Source organism: Crocodylus porosus, unplaced genomic scaffold (genome assembly GCF_001723895.1).
Source record: "Crocodylus porosus isolate Cpor-Errol unplaced genomic scaffold, CroPor_comp1, whole genome shotgun sequence".
Lineage (NCBI taxonomy): Eukaryota > Metazoa > Chordata > Crocodylia > Crocodylidae > Crocodylus > Crocodylus porosus.
In genome coordinates this window covers 15,210,809-15,228,869 of record NW_017728915.1, presented here as the reverse complement: position 1 = coordinate 15,228,869, position 18,061 = coordinate 15,210,809, and positions in this window count along the sequence as shown.

The following is an 18,061-nucleotide window of genomic DNA, read 5'->3' as shown; positions in this document are numbered from 1 at the left end:
GTCTGTGGGCTGGAGGAGCTGAGGGATCCTCTCCGCAATGTCTCGGATGCAGGACCCTGGGAAGCAGCAGACTTCCCGGGCTAAGGAGTCGGGGCGGAAGATTGCCCCCTCAGTGCCCCGCAGGATGGAGTCTCCCACAACAAACACCTTTCGCTTTGTCTTGGGGAGAGCGGGGTCAGTAGCTGCGGTCAAGCCTGGGTTGCCTGCAGGAGCTGGCAACTGCGTGGGCTCTGCTGGGGCTGCAAGAGGTGTGAACCTGTTGCTAAGCTCTGGCGGGGCAGGGGCCTTGGTGCGGCGGGCCTTGGGGCCCTTGACCACCTTGGATTAATTTTACATGCATCATGGCAGAAGCCATGCTATTGCAGCAGTAGAATTAGTTTACTGCACATCACCATCACTTAAAAGGCGTGCCCAGTAGCACTAGTTACTGTGCATTGAGTTAGTGTCTGTTATTACAGTTACTAAACTTAATGTGTAGTAACCACAGTGCATTAATGCACGTGTAGACATGCTCAGCTTTAACTAAAGTCATTCTTATCTAACAACCTGCCCCAAATGGAAACAAAAGCATTCAATTAAGCCATTTTAGGAGAAGAAAACCTGTTTGTCACCTGAAGATCTGTCATATAGCAGTATGTTTCCAGTTTATATATTGGAAGGAGGCAAGTCCACTCTTTTCCTCCTTGAATTTCCTTTCTTCCCCCAGGTGGCTTTTGTAGCTTTTGATTAAATATTTCAGTTAGGTGATCATTTAGTAATTATATATACACACTGTAGAGTTTCCACTGTAAACCACAGGCCCTTAACTCACTGTTGGAAAGGAACTGAATTTCACCTTCCACTTCTAATAAAGGCTTTTAAAAAAATGGTATTGAAGGAAAGAAAATGTTTTCATTTACCAAAGAAAATTTTATAACTATATTCATTTAAAATAATCAAGCATTCCCACCAGTTGAGGGAATTTAAAGAAGGAGATTGAAAAAAAAAATATGTAAAGCACCATGAGTTAGAGCAGGGTCTAAACATTTGTCTGCACCGCTAGTCAAGGATACAAACAGACATTGCCAGATGATCTGCTTCATTGACATTTTTCCCACCAGTTGATGATGCAAAGCAATGGGCAATGTGTTCTCCTAGGGGCCCAGTACCGCACACCCTGGGATCTCCCATGCAGAATTAGGCCCCTTCAGCCCTGGGAGTGCCTATCCAGTTTTCCCAGTTTATAAAAAGGTGTCCCCCAGGATTCTCTGAGGTGCATCTTCCGAAGTGGGGAAACCTTGACTTTCTCTGCTTATGAAGGCATGCCTGCGGAATCTAGGGATGCATAGGCAGGCACTCTGAGGGTTTAAGAGTCCCAATCCTATGCAGGAATTCCTGGAGTATATAGGATCAGGTCCCTGAAGCCCATATATAAAGTACGCAGACTTCTACCACTAAATAGTGGCACAAATTGATACTACCTTCACTGAAGCTACCCAATGTTGGGCATTTGTGGCATGACTTGGGACGTGGATATTTGCTTGGTTGGCCTTTGTGCTGCCACAGAAAAAATTATGGCAGAACAAAGGAGTCAAAAGACAATATCTGTATCCACCCCAAGGTACTACCCTGGCCTTCCTTCTGCTTATAGAGTGCCTGAGCACCTCTCTGAAGGTTCTGAATGTTACTCTGGTGCCCAAGGGCCTAGAAAATAGGTGTTGAAGTCTTTAACTCTTTGGTAATTAAGTTCTTTATTCGATCTAGTCCAATAATAATAATTAGTCATTAAGTGCCTAATCACTTTTGAAAATGGGCCTTAGGCATGACTGTATTCTATTTCCACACAGATAAATGCTTGCATAAGAAAATCTGTAATAAAACCTGGCTCCTTAGTCTGAAGTCTCAACTGAGAGCTCACAGGTCAATGAGACTAAATATCTTCGCACTGGCAGAGCTAGTCTTTCCAGAGAAAGATTAAGGTAAATTAGCAGGTTGTCCTATTGCTCAGTTTAGTGGATAAGTTTAGACATTGAAAATAATTAGCATTTTTATGTAAACAAAATAAAAATTGTTTCTATTCCTCATGGTCTAAACAAAATATGGCTTTAAAAAAGTAGGGCCAAACTTCCACAGATGTTGGCTATGCAATAGGAGACATTTCTCCGTGGGACACTCAAAATTACTTGCCATGTTTGAACAACATATTTTGGCAAAGGCTTACTTAATAGAGCTGTGTGAAGCTTTGGCTGAGATTCGGCCTGATCTGGTGGCCAAATCTCCAAATCTGAAGTGAATCAGGAGACCCTTTAATCCCTCCAAATAGAATTGGAACCCTCTGAATTGATTTGGAGAGATTTGGTGGTTTGGACATAGATACAGCTTTACATGTTTTTTCTCCATACCTCAAGGTACCAGGTCAATGCTCTGATGGTGGGACGGATGGAGAGTCCCACAGGAGTGCAGAGGGCTCCCCAGCACACTTGGCAGCAGATCCGGAAGTGGACCAGAAGCATTCTGGTCAACTTCTGGGTCCACCAGGAAGTGTGGAGGGGGGCCCCCCTGAACCCCTCCAGGTCGGTGACAGGTGCGTCATAGGTCTGGGGGGGGCCACCTGGGGTCCACCCATGACTGATCACTGAACCAGGGGAGCACGGGGGGGCCACCTGTGTGCTCTATGGTGGACCTGGAAGTGGTACTGGTCCACTTCCAGGTTTGCCGTCTTCTCCTCGCCCATGCTTCTGTGGATGTTCCATTTGCCCCACCATTGCAGCGTTTATGAGCCATGCCTGGTACCTTGAGGTATGTAGAAAAATCATTTAAAACCATGTCTGTGGCCGAATCGCTGAGTCTCTGCATCAGCATCGAATCTTTAGATTCAGATTTGGTCAAATTGAATCGGGGACTGTGATCTGAATCAATGAATCAAATCACTGTCCTCAATTTGGGCTGAATCCGAATCGAATACAGCCTGTTTTGCATACCCCAATATGTAAGTGCATTTGGCTAGACCCAGGCCAGGTTCCATGACAGTGGAAATGAGTCAGGGTGTAGTTCAGATGTATTGTAGCAGAAAGCTAGCCAAGGAAGTTATGGAAGTGGAAAGTGATCACAAACCTGTTCCTGAACTCCCTAGATATCCATTAGTAGTTTGTATGTAGAAAGCCCAGCTAGAACAGATTGGGGATGCATTAATTCAGCATATTCCACTAGGAGCCTCATCCAGTTGGAAGCTTTGGCAAAACAGGCCAGAGCTGGTGGTAATTCTTCTATATCCAGTGCTAGGAACAGTCCAGCATCTCTGAATTTGAATGGATTTCCTTTCTCTGACAACAAAAATCCTTGTGTCACCTGGTACAAACCTTCTCATTCCAGAGCTGAATTTGACCTGCGGCATTTAAAGGTAGGGATAATGACTCATACCAAAATGACTAAAGAAACTTGCAAGTAAAATAAGCATTGGCAACCTATCACAAGGTAACAAAAGAAACTTTTTATACTTTCAAATGTTTGTGGATTAAGGTTCAAGCAAAATCTTTACTGAGCTTTTGAAAACAGATTGGAAGGTTTCATAGTTTCATAGTTGGTAGGGTTGTAAGGGACCTGAGCAGATCATCAAGTCCGACCCCCTGCCATGGCAGGAAAGAGTACTGGGGTTGTTTGATAGTATGGTGATTTAACTTGTAGGAAGCTGTCACAAATTGTTTGAAGCTTGAAGCTGCAGTACCAGACTCTTCTGAGAGCCATGGATACCTGTCAGAACTGAAGGTGAGCTCCCACCTTCTGGTGGTTTGCTTGTCCCTAATGTAAATATCAAGGTGCACGCCAGGGTGCAGGACTGCCTCATTGTAATGCATGCTTTCCATGGGTATCACACTTGCTAGAATGCACAGCTCAGGCATATTCCCCTAAATCCACTTAGATATGCTGCAATACACCCAGGAATTAAACTGGATGAAGGCATGCTGAGGATGTTGCTGGCGGTTTAATTACCTTTCGCCTTTTCTCTTTAGTGGGAGTTCTGAATTCTGGTGGAGTAAAACTTCAGTCTCCACTGTATTGAAATGGTATTTTTTTAGCACTCCAATCATTGTCTCCACTTGACTAAGACATTTCTGTGCTGAAGTGGGTACATTTACTTTTCAAGTATTATTTTACTAATCAATTGAAAAATTACCTTCATGAATGACAGAAGTGCAGACCTTTGGAGTATTTCATTAAAAGAAGCAAACATTAATTACAAATCCAGCCCAACCTTTTGCAGACATAAATTATGGGACTGATCTATTTTCTACATGCTTAATTGCAAGCAGTGACTAGCTCTTTAAATTATTATCTGTGAGACATGAATGAAATTGGAATTTATTTGGCGGTATTCTGAAGATTTATTTGTATCTAAATAACTTGACAAAGGTAGTATTGGCCATTTACCACCTAATGGTATAGCAAAACTGCATAAAACATCTTTAAGACTCCAGGTAGGTGACTTAAATCACCATGAAACGTTAGGTAGTGGCCACCAATAAAGACTTTACTGACAGTTAATGTAGTTAATGTTGTCCGAGTATTTTTCTTCTTAGCCAACATTTTTAGTTGCTCCTAAATTTCCAAAATGTTCACCTCTGAGGCAGAAATTTTCTGGGCATTGGCTCTGCTGGAAAATAATTTTTAAGTTTCAAGAAAAACAGCTCAGGTATCTTTTAGTGGAATAAAGCACATAGTTCCCCCATAATTAAAAAAGTCACACTAATTATTTTAAGAACAGCTATACCTATGACATGCTTTGGGATGAAACTGAAATCTCACAGTGGGAGACTGCTGTTAGCAAAGTGCCCTTTGCTGTCCAGGTGAAGATGTTTTTGATTTGGCTACGGTTGTATATATTGGAGAAGTTCAGTAACTGCAGTACTTCAACATTGATCAAGTAATCTCATTACTTCACACATTATGACAGTGTAATATAATACATGCTTATTTGCAGTGTCTCATCTTTCTTGTTTTAGTGAGATTCCCTTTAGGAGGACCAGAGAACTGGAAGGGGGCAATCCCAGAACCTAGCTAAGGCAATGAGGGAACTGAAGTGTTCACAAAGTGATTCTCCTAAGCACTTCCTACCATTTGGGGTTTTGTAGGAGTAAAGGAAACAATCTGAAACCAGGAGATTTAAGCAAACTTACTGGGAGTCCTTCTCTCTATTGATGTGGTCTCTTCAGGTTTCTTAACCCTACCAGTTTTTCATGGAGTCAACCAGTAAAAAGACAGAAGTCATAAGCTAATATTTTGCTTATGATGTATACAATGATCAGTATCACCATCACCATAAAACCACTTTCTATTTTTAAGAAACTTTCAAGCTGACTTTAAAGAATGAACAAAGACAAAGAAAAAAGTTCAGCACAAAACCCACAGGAATCACCCAAACTAGAAACAAACACCCAGCCCCAGCAACCCAAAAGCCTGTTATATTTAAGAATAGTTTTGACCTACAGTGTAAAATGCTTCTTAGGTAAAATGCTCCTGTAGTTGAGATGCTTCTAAGAACTGTTTTCAACACAGAGTCAGAGAACTATTTCCAACAATGAATTCACTGCCATATCGTTTAAACACGTGACACTAAATCATTTTTACAGCATACTAGAAGCACTAGTAAATAGGAATATTGGATTTGATGTGAGATATTATGACTTCAGATATAGAATAAGTAGCTAGAACAAACATAAAAGGCAAAGTTTCTTTCTCTCTCTTTTTTTTAAGTATGAAGGACTGGTCATAAAAATGGGAAAAGAACAATTATGGACTCTGTAAATGAACTGGCAAAATTCATTATAAGGACAATTTGCCAAATGAAAAAAGTAACATCTGTTACCTTGAAAAGAGCAAGTCTTTATTTCACAACTTATGCAACTCACAGATATAACATTAAAATAAATAAATATTACATAGAAAGAATCCTTGTAATAAAAATTGAGAATGGAAAATATGAATTATATATAATTTTCAGAATACATTCCAAATGGAATATGAAGCAGGGATGCAAAAAATGTCTCAAACTAACACACAGTAGTAAATATATAAGGAGCACCTCAGTGCATGTATTTTGTGTATATTAATCAAATTTTCAAGAGGGCATAAGTGAACTACGAGCATAAGTCCTAATGGGCATGTGTACACATGCCCCCACCCCATGGTGCAGTTGTTACTGCACCGTCATTCAGTACTTGCTTTAGGAAGTACTAAATGATGGTGCAGTAACAACCTGCCGATGCTCTGTCACCATAGCACACTGCTACGGTGACGCAGTGTCACATATAGACACGTCCAAAGTGAAAAGGCCCAAACACCTCAGAAAAGTTTTCCTTTAGAAACTAATCTAGCCTCTCAGCTCCACACTCAGAGGTTTTTTGGTAGGAAAATGACTGCAGCTCTACTGTGCAGAGTAAGAGTTTGCATTTGTGGGAGGTACAGGAAGTAATACACCTATGTATGACAGTACTAAAGTAGCAAGTATGAGTACTCAAGTTGCAGCATGGGAAGTTTAGGTTAGATATTGGGGAAAACTTTTTTACGAGGAGGATCGTAAAGCACTGGGACAGGCTACCCAAAGAAGTTGTGGAATCTCCATCCTTGGAGGTTTTTCAGACCCCCTAGACAAAGCCTTGGCTTAATTGAGGATGGTCCTGCTTTGAGCAGAGGGTTGGACTAGATGACCTCCTGAGGTCCCTTGTAACCCTAATTTTCTGTGATTCTGTTCAGTATGGAGGTTCCTCGGGAAGGAGCAAGAGAATATTGCCGTCTTGTCACATACTCATTGGTGCCACGATAGCATATTTTAAGACCTGGGGTCAAGATGTCTTTGTGGATTAATTCTACTGCTGGTGTAACCTGAGGAGAGCTGCACAAGAACTAAATTTACTGGAAAGCTAGAGACTGAGCTGCCAAAGTTGGGAATAGTTTGACCTGTGTTAGAATCTGGGGAAACCCTTGCAGACTTCCTAACTGACATGACTAGAAACCTCCTGGAATTAGGGAGACCGCTTTACTTAGGTCTTGAGAAGCAAGCATGTTCTGTCTCTTACCCTAATATTTCATCCTAGGTTAAAAGCAGGGAGTTAAAAATTTATTTGGGGCCTGGGAAAAGCACTCAAGCAGCAAGACCACAGAGTGACAATGTGAACCTGTCTTTAACCATTTTGCTTCAGAAAAGCAGTCTTGACAATCCTGTCCTTAGAGTTTGTATCTCATATGTAATCTATTTGCTTTGGAACTACAACCTAAGCTCCATTTAAATCACTGGCCTCCCTTTGTTTCATATAATCAAGACAAAGGAAAGCACATTCTACAGAACTTCCTCTCTGATATGCCTGGGTGCTAGTTTTTGTAGGATTTCAGTTTTTGACAGAACTTGGCAAACTTCTCCATCTTACTTTGAAGAATAAAGCACTCAAATCATCACTAAAATTAAACAAGTGTTGTGACCTTTTCCATCCACCTACTGTAGTCTCACACTGTTCTAGTCATTAAAGAACATACGCTTTATATTTCTTGATAGGAAAAAAACCCCAAAACAAAAAACCCACCAACAAAAGAACCTAGTGAGAATCACAGGAATAACTATGACTTGGATTTAACACCTTGAGACTTGGTGTACATATAAGGAAGAAACACCTTAAGAACTGTGAGAATCTAACACCAGTATAATTTATAAAATGTAAAAACCTTAGAGTAGAATAGGCATACTTTTAGATAAACAAGAGGTAAAAAAAATGTTAAAACTTAGCCTCTCTTTACTAAATAGAAGGGAAAATCCATGAAAGAAGAAAATACAGGGACCCCTTTATTCAACTGATACAGAAATTCAGCTGGGATTTACCTTCAGAAACTTATTTAAAAGAAGGAAAACGTTTTACAAATAATTAACAGAAACACAGAAAAATAATGATAGATAGCAAAGCACTAGACATAGACATACCATGCCTATTTTGTGGTCTTACACATGAGCAAATGACTTTTTAAACAGATACATAAATGGTGTTGGTTAAGAGAGAATTTTCCTATTCGATGATGTACAAAGCTATGTGTTAGACAAGAAGGCAGGATTACGCTCTTAAAGGGACAGGCTCCTTTTAGAAAAAACACAGAAATTAAGCTGAGAAGTCAATGTATCTACAAATATGCAAACATAGCTTGATTAAGAAAAATGTCTTATATTTAATAAGGGAAAAGTTTGAATGTGATGCAAATGAAATCTGGCTTTGGAGATGAAGTGTAGATAAAATTTTACTAAGGCTGAAGTTTTTAAAGGAACGTAAGTGAACCATTCACTTAAATCCCATGGAAATATGAAGGAATCAAGCACATAACTTCGCTAGACTGCTAAAAGAAATCTCAACCTAAATTGAAACCTCAAATCAACTTCAACTAATTGAATTGGGATTGTGTTGTTAGACTAGAAGAAAATGCATGCATAAACTCCCTTTAAATAATTTTCTTTAGCTATATTACCTCAACTACTTGGCTTAAACATCTCAGTCTTAATATTTTCTTAATACATTTTTTCAGCACATATGCATACAATAACCATCCTTTAAAATCTACCATTATTTACAATACTGTTTAAAAATAATTTGTGATAATTTTCTATTCTAACTGTAGGTAAACACAATAAATAATGGTGAAACCAGAAAACTGAAGATGCCACTATGTACATGTGCCTGTGTGTGAAGGAAATAAAGAAAGATTTTAGCCTAATTCTTCATCACAAAACAAACCTGTGTATAAACCAATACAGTATCTCTAACTTACCATGAAATGCTGCAGCCTATACTGGAAAATGTTGTAATAACTGTAAGTTAGAGATACTGTATTGGTTTATACACAGGTTTGTTTTGTGATGAAGAATTAGGCTAAAATCTTTCTTTATTTCCTCGCGAAGAAGCAAAAGGTAGTTTACTACACAATGCTTATCAGTGACATGCTATATACACTGCTCCATATGAATATCTAGTAGGCATACCCGGAATGAAAAGCTGACAAGTGATATACTTTGCAGAATGGAATACCATGGGTAACAAAATACAATACCTTTTTGTAACAGAACAATAATTTTCATTCTTGTTTTTTCACACAGGAAGATCTGAAACCAGTGAAAAGGAATAGTATCAGTATGTTATCCACTCATAGATAAAAGAACAAATGTTAATGGAACAATATGACTTCTAAACATGTTAACTACTGAGTGTATCACAGAGTCATCTGATGCCCTCTCCTGCATTTGTATCAGATTTAGCTGACATGCAACATAGGTAAAATTATTATAATAATATTATGATATTATTAGTAGTAGTCATGTAAGTTAAACCGATAACATATGTTATTTTTTTCAAAAGGCATCTGTGATTTGAGCCATCTACTACCCCAGCTTGTTGTGGAATTCCTATTGATTTCAGTTCAAATGGCATGGTTGGCAGAATAAAGACCAACATAGCCCAAACCAGCTGCAGACTTGATTTCTTCTAACTGAGGAATTTAAATAGCTTAATTTCATTTTTGCAAAAAAACCCCAAAAACAAAACAACCCCCGCCCCCCCCCAAAAAAAAAACAAGAAAAAACCAACACCACCATTTTTGTCCGGCTTATGTTCCATTCCGGCAGATCTGTCATAAACACAGACGACAGTTTTGAGGGCCTGCCCTTTCTAGACAATGGTAGAATTCCCAATAGACCAAAATCTGAGTAAGTTTGGGAGTTGTTAGGCCCCTCAAGATCTGTATTATAAAGTAACTAATGAAAGCAGGTATTTGCTTTATTAAAAAGGGGGCAACATTGGGCAAAATCATATTGAGAAATTAAATTTACTTTGGATTAGTTTCATGTAAACATAAAAAATCAACTTCTCAGAAATCACATGAAAAACATAATGTAGTTAATATTAAATACACTGATTATGCAACCTATTACTTTTACAGTTCGTGCTGCAGCGTCCTTGATTTCAGTACTGTTTTGCTTATGATTAATGAATGACTCACCTTGAACACTGTTTCATTTATTTCATACCTCATTATGAATTTGAAAAGGTCATTTGTTCTTTGAAACTAGTAGGCAAAACATCTTTACGTTACGAAATGTTGAGAAATTGAAACTAGATATTATTGTGCAACCAAATTACTTCTGCTTATCTTTTATGTGTAGTAGGGAATTACTTGTGATTTTCTAAATGTTTCTAAAATGTTTTGCAAGAGCATGGCTGTTTTTTCAGGAGGGCACTGCATGACAATTTGGGCATATTTGTTATGCAAACACAAGCATGTGTGTGTGCTACATACAAACATACAAAAAAATCATATATTTTTACATTTTCTTTTTCAGCTTGTTAGGTTTTTCACTATACCATGCTGTTAATGATGTATTTAGCTTATATAATTAGCCAGACACTAAGTTATTCATGAAGACCAGACCCTAAAACAGTAGAAACCATTGGAAGCTTTGCCTTCAATTAGCCCATATTAATACAGGAAAATGATTTCACCTAAAAACAAATGAATTATTTTACCTCTTGATTCACTTCTGCAATATGTCTTTATTTCTATAATTCCTTTCAGCCACTATATTTGTTAACTCCAAACAATTTTCTTGAAATGAATGAACTTGACTAAGTAACTTTGTAACATTGGGGAAATTTATCTTCAACTAGATTTGGTGGGGTTGTAAGGGGAATATAGATCAATGCAGAAATAAACCCCATAGACTTCAAATTCCCCTTTCTTCATTTCATGAAAAATGCAAACAGAGTTTATTGTCAGGAAACAGGTAGCTATCATGAAAAATTACAAGTGCCAACAAGTGAGGATCATAGACTGAATTCCAATTTTCAGCTGCAGCAGTGTAAATTCAGAGTACCTCTCCTGAACTCCAGAACGGCTCTTAAAGGGAAGCTGGAATTCCCAGCTTGGATGGGAATACTTTCTCCCCTTGTAGGGGCATGTTAGATGAGAGGATATATCTCCGGCAAACTCCAACTCTCTCTGAAAGGAGTTGGAATTCAGCGTACAGGAAGTCCTTGGACTTACGACACAATTGGTTCCTGAAAACCGCATCTTAAGTCAAAATGTTGTAACTCAGAACCAATTTTCCCACAGGAACCAATGTTATAAATGGGGGATTTGTTCCTGAACAAAGGCCCAGTACCCTATTTTCACCAAAAATACCCCAGAATTTTGTACTCAATCAATTATAGATGAGTAATATAGCTACATTAATATATTTATATTGTAAATAGCAATCATATTGATTGGGAAGGACTTCTTTGAGGCGACTTTGCTGGACTTTTTGAAGGGCTCTTGGTTGGACTTTTTGCAGGGTTCTTGGCTGGAGTCTTCTCAGGAGTCTTGGCTGTAGGTTTTTCTGTAGTTTTGTCTGCTTTTTTAAAGAAAGTGTCCAGGGAAGTTTGGACAGATGTTCTCCAGGGAGATGAGAGATGCAGCTAACTTGTTCGCTGGCATAGCATTGCATCGGATCAAGCATTGTAAGTTGAACTGGCATTGTAAAGTTGAAACAAGGTGTCAATTTATAAATGTTGTAAGTGCGAAATATTGTAACTCAAAACGTTGTAAGTCGAGGACTGCCTGTAATTCAGAGCCCCTCCTTTTCCACTATCTTTGTTCTAATGTGACTCCCTTCATCTGTCAAGTTTTTTCCCATTTAAACTTCTGTCAAAGAACAATTTTAAAATATTAAAATATTACATTTTTTTTCACTAGGACCATGTTTTATATCTTGAGAACCACAACAGCAAGAGCTGTAATGTATGAGAAGCAGTGATTGAGCCCTTATTTAAGGACATGTGTTCACTGCAGTCAGGGCTGTGACTTCGGGTCATATAGGTCAGCTCATATAGATTAACTAGCTCACTTGGCTACTGATAGAAGCATAGCCATAGCAAGACAGAGGTCAGTGCATACAAACCGCACAAGTATTTATACAGATTCTCAGGAAGCTTTGGCTCTGTGATGTTCCAGCTATAGGTTAGCTAGTATAAAGTGAACCTGGATCTGTCTACATACATGCTACAGTAGCAGCTCATACCCTGAGGCATAAAGTCCCTTGGGCAGTAGTGTTAATGTGATGAACAGTGACATTTGTACCAAGCATTTAACCTGCCTGCAGCTTCTGCTGTGCTTCCTTCTTCAGACCTCTGGGATGATAAAACCTGCCCACCATTTTTGCTCCAGAATACTTGCAGTAAAAGTATAGCTGTCTTATACAGAGGTGCATTTGGATCTATATTTGACTAAGAGTAAGTAACATACCATGGACTTAAAAAAAAGAAAAGGAAAAATCAGCTACAGTTAACTGCCTAATTTTCTCCCATGTATAATGTACAGGCATATTCTCATTGCAAAGTTCACCGGTTTAAGTATTGTGTCATCACTTAAAATAATGTAACTCTCAGAATGGTTAGTAAATGCAGACTGACCTTCAGCCTCTGGTTTGCTTCATATTGTAGCTTTATGTTTTCTCCCAATTTGTTCAGAACTATTTGTACCTTGAATTATTAATCTATAACTAAACATTGTCCTTGATGTTCATCTAGCTGACGATATTTGGAACCAAAGCAAATCTATTATCTTTTCTTTGAATGTTGTAAGCCCATTAATTTTCTCTTTATTCAGCCTTTTTGTTCACTACAATTTAACTGTAAACTGTGCAGATGAAAAAGGCATTACTTAGCCATTTAGAATTAGTGATTAAACCACTTTTTACTGTTGCACTTTGGAGTCCTTACAGACTTTATATAAAATTAACTAAATAAAATTCACTCTTTTCTATGTATCCAACTCTTATTACCAATTATTCTTGGCATATGGTGTAGCACTGCACATTGGGTGTAAAGGTGACAGAATATGCCTGCTAGTGAGTTGTCATACAGTGACAAATGAAGTGACCTCTAAACAAATGTAAATTCAATATGATTGGGATTGTGGTAGCAGAAATTAAGCTCTCCTATTCCAATAACAAACACTGAGCTTAGTGTGGGCATGGAGATGGTCAGAGAAAGCTAGACTAACCATGATTTTGCTACTGCCACGCTCAAAATCTATCCCAATATAAAGCTACTGGTATCAGTGGGTAGTTTTACATGAGCTCTGACATGTTCTGATTAGAACGCATTGGAGCCGACTCAGTCAAGTCTTCTGGAGTGTTCTGATCAGAATGGTCCAGCATGTTGCAGCATCTCACGTATTCAGCATCCCCACATTTCAGAATGGTAGCGGGGGCACTTTAACTAAAGCTTACTGTACAATTGTTCTAACCAGCTTTACATTTAGGTCAGTGGTGCTCAAACTTTTGGCTCTGCAAGTCAGATGAGGGGCCTAAGTCTGGTTCATTGGCTGGATTGGATCCTGTGTACCAGGACTGGGCCCCAGGGGCTCAGCACCACTGCTGCCCACTGGCATCAAGTCCCAACGGCCGATACCACCTCTGTCTTGTTCCACATACCAGGTGCTAGATCTGTTGAACAAGCTTTAGTTACAGCACACCTGCCACTGATTTGAAACATGGGGATGCTGACTATATGAGATGCTGTGGCCATTTTAATTAGAGAGGCTCCTGAGAGCCACTCTAATTAAAACTCCCCAAACCACCACGCTAGACCATGTATACATATGCCCAGCGTTCCTTCAGTTCTGCACTGATATACTATAGTACCACTTTGAAATATTTTAGCCAAGTCTGAACTATATAGTACCACTTTGAAATATTTTAGCCAAGTCTGAACAAGCTCTATCAGGTGTAGGTTGGAGGATGGCCTTGTCAGTGAAACACTGCCTGAGTGTTAGATCCTGTATCACAGGCTCCTGGCAGATGTTACATTTGTTGATCCTCATTTTATGCAAGTGTCAAATGGGAAAATATAAGAGGCTAGATAAATTCCTGGATAAATATGGTGGATCAGCCACAAAGAAGTTGCTTGTTGAACAGCAACCTCCTTGTGGTGTACATATACCCCATGATAATTTTAATGCATGACCAGCTGAAAAGCTATAATATCACATAACAAATGTAACATCTTTTAGGCCTCATCTACATGTGCAGGTAAAGGTACAAGTGAATCTAATGTGTGATCCACACAATTGCACCTCCTGCTATGTCCCGTGTGTATGGCAGGAGGTGTGATTGTGGGACTGCACATAGATCTAATTGTGCCTTATGGCCAATGTATGGGGAGCCTGATCCTAGGCTCCTCCTGCACTGACAAGAAGCAGGTGCCCCAGTTTGGTGAGGGTCTCCCAGCTGCAGAGACCATGTGCAGCCAGGACCAAGAGTTCTCACACCTGTTGGGGCTCTTGGCTTAATCAGGGGCACGCAGCCCCTTGCCTGCCAGCCAGATCTGATACCTGGCACCATGTCATGCAGCCCACAGGGCTCCTCACATTGTGTGGGGAGTCCCACAGGCTGTGACACTGCATATTAGATTGGGCCCAATCCCAGCACATTGGGCCAGGGGACAGCAAGGACCCTGGCATGAGGGATGAGGCAGAGGCAGTGCAGGGTTTCCAAAGCCCAGTCCTGGCATATGGAACAAGACGGTGGTGGCATGGAGCCCTTAGGGCTTGATCCTGATGGACAGAGGTATTGCAGGGCCCCCTGGAGCTTGATCCAGGTACACAGAGTCCAATACAGCCCATGAACTGGACCCAGCCCCCTCAGCTGGCTTGCAGAGCCAAAAGTTTGAGCATCACTGACCTAAATGTGAAACTGTTTGGTACAATTGGGTTCTACCCAAATTTATCCAATTTTTTCCTCCAACCCTATCCCTAGTGTGGAAATGACATACCATGCATGAGACACATGCTTCCCTCTTGTCATTACTATGTTTGTGATGGAGCTCCGTGGGGCCTTATTGAGTATTAGAAATAACAAATGTACAGTGATAATGTTTATGCTAGTATTTCTCACAAAAGACAAAGTAAAGGAATTCTTGTTATATAGTCATTGAATTAATATTGCTTACTGGTTTAAGTAAAATTTTGAAGTGGCCATCTAATGTTTGTGATGATTGGGGCAGAAGAGTTGTCATGCAATGTTTGTGTAGCCTACTTCACTACACTCATACATTCAGTCTCATGTATGTGGTGCCTTAGAAGGTGCCCTATGGTATTCATATGATAAATTCTAGGATATTTGTATTTCTTTGTAATACAGGGTTATTGAATTGTTATGCTGTGTTCTCTAGTGTAGACTTTCTTGTTTTGTTCACCTTATATATTTCTGATCCAACCCTGCAGAAGTCAAGAGGAGGGCTGCCATTAACTTAAAGAACTTTTGGATCAGGGAAGTCTTCAGTAGACTTCTGTACCAGGGGGCAGTGCTCACATTAGCTTCAACAAACATGATAAACACATCAAGTTAATAAGCAATTAATTAACACATGGTGGAAAAGCCTTGAAAAAACAAGACCCAAACACTTGAATTCTTTAACAAATCATTTTTCTAATTACCTTTATAGTTATAAGGCCCCTATCATTTTGGTATCCAGGAACTGAAGTAAGTTATAAGTAAGAATAAAAATGTTGAGCAGTTAGTGTTGTCTGTCTCTATTCTGCCAAGTTGCAGTGTTTGTGAATAAATTAATGTTTAAGAACTAGCATTTGCTCCCTAAAGTTGACTGATTTCAGTTAAGAATTAGCTTTCCAGTTTATAAGTTAAAGTTACTTTATTGCACTTTTGTTTTTAAAAGGCAAACCTTTGCACAATGACATAAAAAAATAACACAGACTTTACAGCTGTGCTGTTTTAAACATTTCCCATTGTCCATGTATTTACATATACTTTCCCCTTACAACTCCATCCTGGTTATTGATCAAAAAGAACCTTCCTGTGGAGGAGATTGTCAAGTCAAAAAGACGGAAACACATTACAAAATTTTGTCTAACATTATGAAACTACGGGCATTTTTTTTCCTTTCTATGCAATGGCACCAGCTGCATATTTCCTTGGCTTCAAGGAAAGTATATTGGGTGTGTATAGATGAAAGGGGGCCCTAAATTGAACCCACTGCTTCAGTTTAGGGCTCTTTAAACCACCATGTCATGCACAAACCCCACACTTACCTGCCTCTCTGGTGGTGGGGAGGAGAGGGCAAGCTGCCGGCAGGCAGAGCAGTCTCTGGGCTGGGGGCGGGTCTGGTGCTTCCCTCTGTGGCAGGTGCAGCCCCCCACCCCGATGGCATCTGCAGGGCAGCTGGAAATCAGGCCGTGTGTAGAAGAAAAGAAAATTTCCAGCTGCCCTGCTGAAGAGAAAAGCTGTACCTTCCATAAAGACTGAAGCCTTACTTCTAAGCTGCCAGAGTTCTATGTGTTAGATTTTCTATTGCTTATAATACATTTTTTGAATCTTTCTGCAGCTCCAGACCTCCCATCACTAATGAAAGCATCTTCTATTTTCAAACATTGTCAGCTTTAGCACCTTGCAAAATTAATTCTAAAGTGAAGTTTTAAGTTCATCTGGAAGTGAGAAGTTAGCACGTTTTTAGAAGAATTACAATGGTAATTATTTATTATTTATTTATACTAAAAATGTACCTTCCTTCTCTACAATTAACAACAACAAAAGTATGTGTGGGTGCACCTGTATATGCATGTGTGTGTGCAAAACAAAAATTTAAACCTACCAAGCTAAAGAGCTACGCTGGTTAGCACTACAGATGAAAGGGACTTGGGGGTCATGATTGACCACAAGATGAACATGAGCCTTCAGTGTGATGCTGCAGTTGAAGTACTGTGTCCAGTTTTGGGCTCCACAATTCAAAAAGGATGTGGAGAAGCTTGAGAGGATGCAGAGAAGAGCTATGCACATGATCAGAGTTAGGAAAGTAGACCTATGATGAGAGGCTGAGAGCCATGGGGCTCTTCAGCCTGGAAAAGCAGGCTCAGGGGTGATCTGGTGGCCACCCATAAGTTTATCAGGGGTGTTCACCAGGATCTGGGGGAACGTCTGTTCATCAGAGCACGTCTGTTCACTAGAGTGCCCCAAAGGATGACAAGATTGAACAGTCACAAACTCCTCCATGACCGTTTCAGGCTGGACATAAGAAAGAACTTCTTCACTGTCCGAGCCCCCAAGGTTTGGAATAGACTGCTGCTGGAGGCAGTTCAAGCTCCCACTTTGAACACCTTCAAGACACATTTGGATGCTTATCTTGATGGGATCCTATAATCCCTGCTGACTTCCTGCCCCTGGGGCAGGGGGCTGGACTTGATGATCCTCCGGGGTCCCTTCCAGCCCAAATGTCTATGAAATCTATGAATTACCTAAAACTGCATCAAGATATTAAGCTCAAATTAGCAGTGGGACTATTTGAAGTCCTCATGGTCACATGGCACGGGCCGCCAGTCTCTGTGGGCTGCCTGCAGATGGCGGCCGGCTGTGAACGTGGATCCAATGTTTAAAACAACCCCGAAGTGGGTCGCCGTCGTAGTTGTTGCATTCGCTGCTGAGGCGAGGGACGACCAGCACCAGAAGACATTAAAACAGTCTGGATTGGGTAACTCGTTGGCGTCCAGCACTTGATGTTGTGGGCAGTTGTCTAAAAGGCTAAAAGCTTAAAAGCGTAAAAAGCTAAAAGCCTAAAACCGCAATGGGGCCGCCACTGGGTAGGGTGACCAGCGCCTTAAAAACACCAATAAATTACAGGGGACAACAAAAGAGAAAACAGGGTGTGCCCGTGCGGGTCATAGGGTCAAAACCAGTGCTCCCCCGGGGGACACCGAGCGGAGCACCCCGGACAGTGCCCAAATTGGCAGTGGGAAGTGTCAGACTGTTTCTGTCACTGGCCATCTAGCAAAGGTTGTGGGTAAGTACTACCTGTAAAATTAGTTATTTAATCAAATGTTTTAACTTAGTAAGAAATCAGTATGGTTAGATACAAAGTCTTTATTTGGATACTGACTAGCAGTTTATAAATGGACTGAGCCTGTCCCTACTCCATCTCCAGCAAACCACACAGACCCTCTGTTAACATGTGCTCATTCTGTTTCGGATTTTTGCTCTAATTAATAACTCAAAAACCAAATGGACCTTAAC